At 46.0% G+C, this 8579-nt stretch overlaps 2 non-coding genes across 2 annotated transcripts; both read left to right on the top strand.

The window, feature by feature from the left end:
- The first annotated feature begins 3226 nt into the window (after positions 1 to 3226).
- On the top strand, positions 3227 to 3308 carry trnal-cag (transfer RNA leucine (anticodon CAG)). The gene has a single exon. It is a non-coding gene; the product is annotated as a tRNA-Leu (tRNA).
- Positions 3309 to 6534: 3226 nt separating this feature from the next.
- trnal-cag (transfer RNA leucine (anticodon CAG)) lies at positions 6535 to 6616 on the top strand. Its single transcript has one exon. It is a non-coding gene; the product is annotated as a tRNA-Leu (tRNA).
- Positions 6617 to 8579: the final 1963 nt, after the last annotated feature.

Below are 8579 nucleotides of genomic sequence, written 5' to 3'. Positions count from 1 at the left end.
TTTCTGCTGTTTCACTCCGACGCTGCAGTTTGTTAAAATGCTGTTTCCGTCCCCACTGTCTTGATGTTGAAAACAAAAGTAAAATGCTTTGCTTCTCGGGGAATTAACTGTGTTGTGGGATCATGCCACGCGGATAATCGCAAACAGCTCTGCTGTTCCAGGCAATTTGTGCGTTTACTGGAACCGAATGCAGACTGTTATTTCATCGCTGTTGTGATGAAACACGGTAGAAACGAACGACTTCCTTACCTTTGCTCCCACTGACCATACTCTGTGAAATTTTCCCAGACCCTCAGTTGAGGATTTTTGCTGCTGGAAGTTACCTCAGAAACCCTGTTAACTCGTAATGTGGTGACTCGACTCGTCGTTATTTGGTTTTCTGGCCAATGGGAAAATCGATCCAATGAATTTCGATGTCACATTTTATTGAATTTCTCCCATTTCCTTTATTTCCGTCCTGGAGACATCGGAAGGGAAAGGCAATCTAATCGAGACTGTGATTGGTGAAATTCACTTTTTATGGCCCGTTCTTATTATGTTTTTTCTTTCTCTCTTTTCAGCATTGTCTGGGAAGTGTTGGTGCACTAAGGCTGCAGTATGTTTGAAAGAGTAGTTTGGAATTGCCCTGTTGTTAGTTGTGAGATTACTTTATGACTCATGCCCTCGGACTGTCTCACATTTAGCATTCATGCATCTCTGTGTCTGAGAATGCATTCGGCATGCCAGTTTTGTTTGTGTTCCGTGTTAAATGCTTACTGTTTTGCGATTCGCTCAGTACATTACGGGCTAACAGGGTTTCTGAGGTAACGTCCAGCAGCAAAAATCCTCAACTGAGGGTCTGGGAAAAATTCATGGAGTATGGTCAGTCGGAGCAAAAGGAAGGAAGTCGTTCGTTTCTGCAGTGTTTCACAATACTACCTTTCCCGTGAGCAGTCGAACAGTCGAAACGATTGTGCCACTGATAGCGACGGCAAGCTCCGCTAAAAAGGAATCCTTTAAAGCCGGTGTAAGCAACACGACGGTATTGGGGTACACCGCGTGGAAACAGATACTTCGGTGTATCTCGTCCATGCTCACCGTATAGCCAAAATTAAACAAGTCCCGTTCCCCAGCATTTGGCCCCAATCCCGCTAAACCCATCTTATCCAGAAACTCATCCGATTACCTTTGAAATTTTCTGAGTGTAATAGCCTCCTCCACTTCCTCTGGGAGCTCATTCCAAACACGCACAACCTTCTGTGTGGGAAATGTGCCTCAGGTCCTTTGTCAATTTCAGCCCACTCACCTTAAACCTATGCTCTCGATTTTTCAACTCACCCCAACTTGGGTAAAACACATAAATACTCAGTTTACAACCCTTCCGTAAGATCATGTTACGCTGGACAATAACAAGCTATTGGAAACAGAAAGGTGAAACGTAGAATTATTCAACTTTCAGTGCTGGATGCCACTGAGCTGTAGTGCGATCGCCTCGGCTGGTTTCTGTAGTGTAGTGGTTATCACGTTCGCCTAACACGCCAAAGGTCCCCAGTTCGAAACTGGGCAGAAACAGCGCAGAAACTGCTTTGTCCTTCAACTGCAGACATTCACATGCGCAAGAACGGAGCTTCCTTGCTTGCCTTCCTCTCTGCAAACCTGACTTCGAATTTGCTTGAACGAATCTGCTCTCGTAGTGAAATGTAAGGCAACTCCATTTAATTATTGTGCAAAGCATTATAAAGTTTTTCTCCAACCTGGTTCTTATCATATGCCATTCTGTTTGAGAGTGTAGTTGCCGCGTTCTGATCCTTCCACGAAAAGCAGTACCGCATTTGCATTCCTTGCGCAGGCGGCCCGGTTCAAAGACAGGGAAGAAGCTGATGCGCTGGTGTCACAGCGCACCACGAATTCCTGAACTTGTCTGTCTGTCAAACGTACCCCAAAGTCGTCTCTGAAAGGCTTCATTTGGAAGCTGTCTGTCGTTATTCAACGCGCGAGAGTTGGCACCGGAGGTCCTGAATCATGTTTTGGAGCAGTTCGCACGTTAGTGGCTCATTCAATCAGCAACAGCAACGAAAAAAACATACACTCTCAGAGGAACCTCCGGACCTGTGCTGTCATAGCGTCGCTCGTATTAAGGTGCGCCCCGAGATCTAAGCCATGTTGGAACTGAAACGGAGGAATCGACAGAGAGGCTACAGAATGACATCGCATCCATTTAATTTTCTTTAAATCACTGACGAGCAGGAAAATGTTCACGGGGAGGGCGAGTGGAGAAGTGTGGCAATTGCAGCTCTGGTGAAGCTCCTTCTTTGTGATTCACTCAGCAAACAGAGACGTGAATGTGACTCAGGCGTGAGAGCTCATCACATCGAGAACAAAAAGCAATCAAGGGCAATTAGCACCTCTTCCGGAGTGGGGGTGGGGTGAGGTAATTACCTTTTGAGTTCTGTTACTATGTTCAGAAACTGCCTTTTAGATTGAGGTGAACAAAAACTCCATTTCTAATAAGCACCATGGAAGTTAGCAAAATGTATTGAGTCGCTTCTCGTCGATTCCCGCACAGGTTTCCGACTCAGTTGGTATCCATGTGGCTCATGTCCAGCAGTGAACATCTCTGCAGCGAATTGCACGGTTAAGGTAAAAGGCACGGAAAGTGTCATCTCGAAGTGGATCCGAGGTCAGAGCATCCTCACAATGTGATCTGTCGTTCTCGGAATGTAATGCGACTTCCGGTTTTAGGGTAGAGAACTTTCTTTGGGACCCTTATTCTGCAAAACAGAAACAGTGACTGAATAAATGCTGCACGGTATGATGTGGAACACGGCCTGCTCAGCTTTGTGCATTTTCCCTGTAGTCCGGTGTGTTTCGTGTTCCGTGTAAACGTGAAAGTTGTCCTGTTTCGAGCAATGGGTGAAATCATTTAGCAAAGCAAGAATCGAAATTGCAGTAATGTCAAGCAGCTCATGGTTATTTGACCAAAACATAAGCGAACATATATTGTCACGCACTCACAGATACATTTGTAGCTGAAAAGAGTCCGAGAAGATAGACTCAGCTTACGATTGATTTTTGTCTGGATTGATGGGCTATCATTATCTGCTGCGACATTGACATTGTAGCCGGGCACATCCCAGCAGCTGTGCGAGTCGGAGAGGGATCATGGAACCCTTTTCATGTGACTTTGCGTCTGTTGTTATGCAGGGGCACAATTAGAAATGCAAGAAAACGGGCCTTCCGCCGGGCTGGTAGTGTGGCCGAGCGGTCTAAGGCGCTGGATCCAGGTTCCAGTCTTGAGAGGGGCGCGGGTTCGAATCCCGCCACTGCCATTTCTGCTGTTTCACTCCGACGCTGCAGTTTGTTAAAATGCTGTTTCCGTCCCCACTGTCTTGATGTTGAAAACAAAAGTAAAATGCTTTGCTTCTCGGGGAATTAACTGTGTTGTGGGATCATGCCACGCGGATAATCGCAAACAGCTCTGCTGTTCCAGGCAATTTGTGCGTTTACTGGAACCGAATGCAGACTGTTATTTCATCGCTGTTGAGATGAAACACGGTAGAAACGAACGACTTCCTTACCTTTGCTCCCACTGACCATACTCTGTGAAATTTTCCCAGACCCTCAGTTGAGGATTTTTGCTGCTGGAAGTTACCTCAGAAACCCTGTTAACTCGTAATGTGGTGACTCGACTCGTCGTTATTTGGTTTTCTGGCCAATGGGAAAATCGATCCAATGAATTTCGATGTCACATTTTATTGAATTTCTCCCATTTCCTTTATTTCCGTCCTGGAGACATCGGAAGGGAAAGGCAATCTAATCGAGACTGTGATTGGTGAAATTCACTTTTTATGGCCCGTTCTTATTATGTTTTTTCTTTCTCTCTTTTCAGCATTGTCTGGGAAGTGTTGGTGCACTAAGGCTGCAGTATGTTTGAAAGAGTAGTTTGGAATTGCCCTGTTGTTAGTTGTGAGATTACTTTATGACTCATGCCCTCGGACTGTCTCACATTTAGCATTCATGCATCTCTGTGTCTGAGAATGCATTCGGCATGCCAGTTTTGTTTGTGTTCCGTGTTAAATGCTTACTGTTTTGCGATTCGCTCAGTACATTACGGGCTAACAGGGTTTCTGAGGTAACGTCCAGCAGCAAAAATCCTCAACTGAGGGTCTGGGAAAAATTCATGGAGTATGGTCAGTCGGAGCAAAAGGCAGGAAGTCGTTCGTTTCTGCAGTGTTTCACAATACTACCTTTCCCGTGAGCAGTCGAACAGTCGAAACGATTGTGCCACTGATAGCGACGGCAAGCTCCGCTAAAAAGGAATCCTTTAAAGCCGGTGTAAGCAACACGACGGTATTGGGGTACACCGCGTGGAAACAGATACTTCGGTGTATCTCGTCCATGCTCACCGTATAGCCAAAATTAAACAAGTCCCGTTCCCCAGCATTTGGCCCCAATCCCGCTAAACCCATCTTATCCAGAAACTCATCCGATTACCTTTGAAATTTTCTGAGTGTAATAGCCTCCTCCACTTCCTCTGGGAGCTCATTCCAAACACGCACAACCTTCTGTGTGGGAAATGTGCCTCAGGTCCTTTGTCAATTTCAGCCCACTCACCTTAAACCTATGCTCTCGATTTTTCAACTCACCCCAACTTGGGTAAAACACATAAATACTCAGTTTACAACCCTTCCGTAAGATCATGTTACGCTGGACAATAACAAGCTATTGGAAACAGAAAGGTGAAACGTAGAATTATTCAACTTTCAGTGCTGGATGCCACTGAGCTGTAGTGCGATCGCCTCGGCTGGTTTCTGTAGTGTAGTGGTTATCACGTTCGCCTAACACGCCAAAGGTCCCCAGTTCGAAACTGGGCAGAAACAGCGCAGAAACTGCTTTGTCCTTCAACTGCAGACATTCACATGCGCAAGAACGGAGCTTCCTTGCTTGCCTTCCTCTCTGCAAACCTGACTTCGAATTTGCTTGAACGAATCTGCTCTCGTAGTGAAATGTAAGGCAACTCCATTTAATTATTGTGCAAAGCATTATAAAGTTTTTCTCCAACCTGGTTCTTATCATATGCCATTCTGTTTGAGAGTGTAGTTGCCGCGTTCTGATCCTTCCACGAAAAGCAGTACCGCATTTGCATTCCTTGCGCAGGCGGCCCGGTTCAAAGACAGGGAAGAAGCTGATGCGCTGGTGTCACAGCGCACCACGAATTCCTGAACTTGTCTGTCTGTCAAACGTACCCCAAAGTCGTCTCTGAAAGGCTTCATTTGGAAGCTGTCTGTCGTTATTCAACGCGCGAGAGTTGGCACCGGAGGTCCTGAATCATGTTTTGGAGCAGTTCGCACGTTAGTGGCTCATTCAATCAGCAACAGCAACGAAAAAAACATACACTCTCAGAGGAACCTCCGGACCTGTGCTGTCATAGCGTCGCTCGTATTAAGGTGCGCCCCGAGATCTAAGCCATGTTGGAACTGAAACGGAGGAATCGACAGAGAGGCTACAGAATGACATCGCATCCATTTAATTTTCTTTAAATCACTGACGAGCAGGAAAATGTTCACGGGGAGGGCGAGTGGAGAAGTGTGGCAATTGCAGCTCTGGTGAAGCTCCTTCTTTGTGATTCACTCAGCAAACAGAGACGTGAATGTGACTCAGGCGTGAGAGCTCATCACATCGAGAACAAAAAGCAATCAAGGGCAATTAGCACCTCTTCCGGAGTGGGGGTGGGGTGAGGTAATTACCTTTTGAGTTCTGTTACTATGTTCAGAAACTGCCTTTTAGATTGAGGTGAACAAAAACTCCATTTCTAATAAGCACCATGGAAGTTAGCAAAATGTATTGAGTCGCTTCTCGTCGATTCCCGCACAGGTTTCCGACTCAGTTGGTATCCATGTGGCTCATGTCCAGCAGTGAACATCTCTGCAGCGAATTGCACGGTTAAGGTAAAAGGCACGGAAAGTGTCATCTCGAAGTGGATCCGAGGTCAGAGCATCCTCACAATGTGATCTGTCGTTCTCGGAATGTAATGCGACTTCCGGTTTTAGGGTAGAGAACTTTCTTTGGGACCCTTATTCTGCAAAACAGAAACAGTGACTGAATAAATGCTGCACGGTATGATGTGGAACACGGCCTGCTCAGCTTTGTGCATTTTCCCTGTAGTCCGGTGTGTTTCGTGTTCCGTGTAAACGTGAAAGTCGTCCTGTTTCGAGCAATGGGTGAAATCATTTAGCAAAGCAAGAATCGAAATTGCAGTAATGTCAAGCAGCTCATGGTTATTTGACCAAAACATAAGCGAACATATATTGTCACGCACTCACAGATACATTTGTAGCTGAAAAGAGTCCGAGAAGATAGACTCAGCTTACGATTGATTTTTGTCTGGATTGATGGGCTATCATTATCTGCTGCGACATTGACATTGTAGCCGGGCACATCCCAGCAGCTGTGCGAGTCGGAGAGGGATCATGGAACCCTTTTCATGTGACTTTGCGTCTGTTGTTATGCAGGGGCACAATTAGAAATGCAAGCAAACGGGCCTTGCGGCGGGCTGGTAGTGTGGCCGAGCGGTCTAAGGCGCTGGATCCAGGTTCCAGTCTTGAGAGGGGCGCGGGTTCGAATCCCGCCACTGCCATTTCTGCTGTTTCACTCCGACGCTGCAGTTTGTTAAAATGCTGTTTCCGTCCCCACTGTCTTGATGTTGAAAACAAAAGTAAAATGCTTTGCTTCTCGGGGAATTAACTGTGTTGTGGGATCATGCCACGCGGATAATCGCAAACAGCTCTGCTGTTCCAGGCAATTTGTGCGTTTACTGGAACCGAATGCAGACTGTTATTTCATCGCTGTTGTGATGAAACACGGTAGAAACGAACGACTTCCTTACCTTTGCTCCCACTGACCATACTCTGTGAAATTTTCCCAGACCCTCAGTTGAGGATTTTTGCTGCTGGAAGTTACCTCAGAAACCCTGTTAACTCGTAATGTGGTGACTCGACTCGTCGTTATTTGGTTTTCTGGCCAATGGGAAAATCGATCCAATGAATTTCGATGTCACATTTTATTGAATTTCTCCCATTTCCTTTATTTCCGTCCTGGAGACATCGGAAGGGAAAGGCAATCTAATCGAGACTGTGATTGGTGAAATTCACTTTTTATGGCCCGTTCTTATTATGTTTTTTCTTTCTCTCTTTTCAGCATTGTCTGGGAAGTGTTGGTGCACTAAGGCTGCAGTATGTTTGAAAGAGTAGTTTGGAATTGCCCTGTTGTTAGTTGTGAGATTACTTTATGACTCATGCCCTCGGACTGTCTCACATTTAGCATTCATGCATCTCTGTGTCTGAGAATGCATTCGGCATGCCAGTTTTGTTTGTGTTCCGTGTTAAATGCTTACTGTTTTGCGATTCGCTCAGTACATTACGGGCTAACAGGGTTTCTGAGGTAACGTCCAGCAGCAAAAATCCTCAACTGAGGGTCTGGGAAAAATTCATGGAGTATGGTCAGTCGGAGCAAAAGGAAGGAAGTCGTTCGTTTCTGCAGTGTTTCACAATACTACCTTTCCCGTGAGCAGTCGAACAGTCGAAACGATTGTGCCACTGATAGCGACGGCAAGCTCCGCTAAAAAGGAATCCTTTAAAGCCGGTGTAAGCAACACGACGGTATTGGGGTACACCGCGTGGAAACAGATACTTCGGTGTATCTCGTCCATGCTCACCGTATAGCCAAAATTAAACAAGTCCCGTTCCCCAGCATTTGGCCCCAATCCCGCTAAACCCATCTTATCCAGAAACTCATCCGATTACCTTTGAAATTTTCTGAGTGTAATAGCCTCCTCCACTTCCTCTGGGAGCTCATTCCAAACACGCACAACCTTCTGTGTGGGAAATGTGCCTCAGGTCCTTTGTCAATTTCAGCCCACTCACCTTAAACCTATGCTCTCGATTTTTCAACTCACCCCAACTTGGGTAAAACACATAAATACTCAGTTTACAACCCTTCCGTAAGATCATGTTACGCTGGACAATAACAAGCTATTGGAAACAGAAAGGTGAAACGTAGAATTATTCAACTTTCAGTGCTGGATGCCACTGAGCTGTAGTGCGATCGCCTCGGCTGGTTTCTGTAGTGTAGTGGTTATCACGTTCGCCTAACACGCCAAAGGTCCCCAGTTCGAAACTGGGCAGAAACAGCGCAGAAACTGCTTTGTCCTTCAACTGCAGACATTCACATGCGCAAGAACGGAGCTTCCTTGCTTGCCTTCCTCTCTGCAAACCTGACTTCGAATTTGCTTGAACGAATCTGCTCTCGTAGTGAAATGTAAGGCAACTCCATTTAATTATTGTGCAAAGCATTATAAAGTTTTTCTCCAACCTGGTTCTTATCATATGCCATTCTGTTTGAGAGTGTAGTTGCCGCGTTCTGATCCTTCCACGAAAAGCAGTACCGCATTTGCATTCCTTGCGCAGGCGGCCCGGTTCAAAGACAGGGAAGAAGCTGATGCGCTGGTGTCACAGCGCACCACGAATTCCTGAACTTGTCTGTCTGTCAAACGTACCCCAAAGTCGTCTCTGAAAGGCTTCATTTGGAAGCTGTCTGTCGTT

This window comes from Chiloscyllium punctatum, chromosome 16 (assembly GCF_047496795.1).
Source record: "Chiloscyllium punctatum isolate Juve2018m chromosome 16, sChiPun1.3, whole genome shotgun sequence".
NCBI classification, from domain to species: Eukaryota; Metazoa; Chordata; class Chondrichthyes; order Orectolobiformes; family Hemiscylliidae; genus Chiloscyllium; species Chiloscyllium punctatum.
Note: the sequence above shows the minus strand (reverse complement) of the source record. Positions and strands in the feature narration are given on the sequence as shown.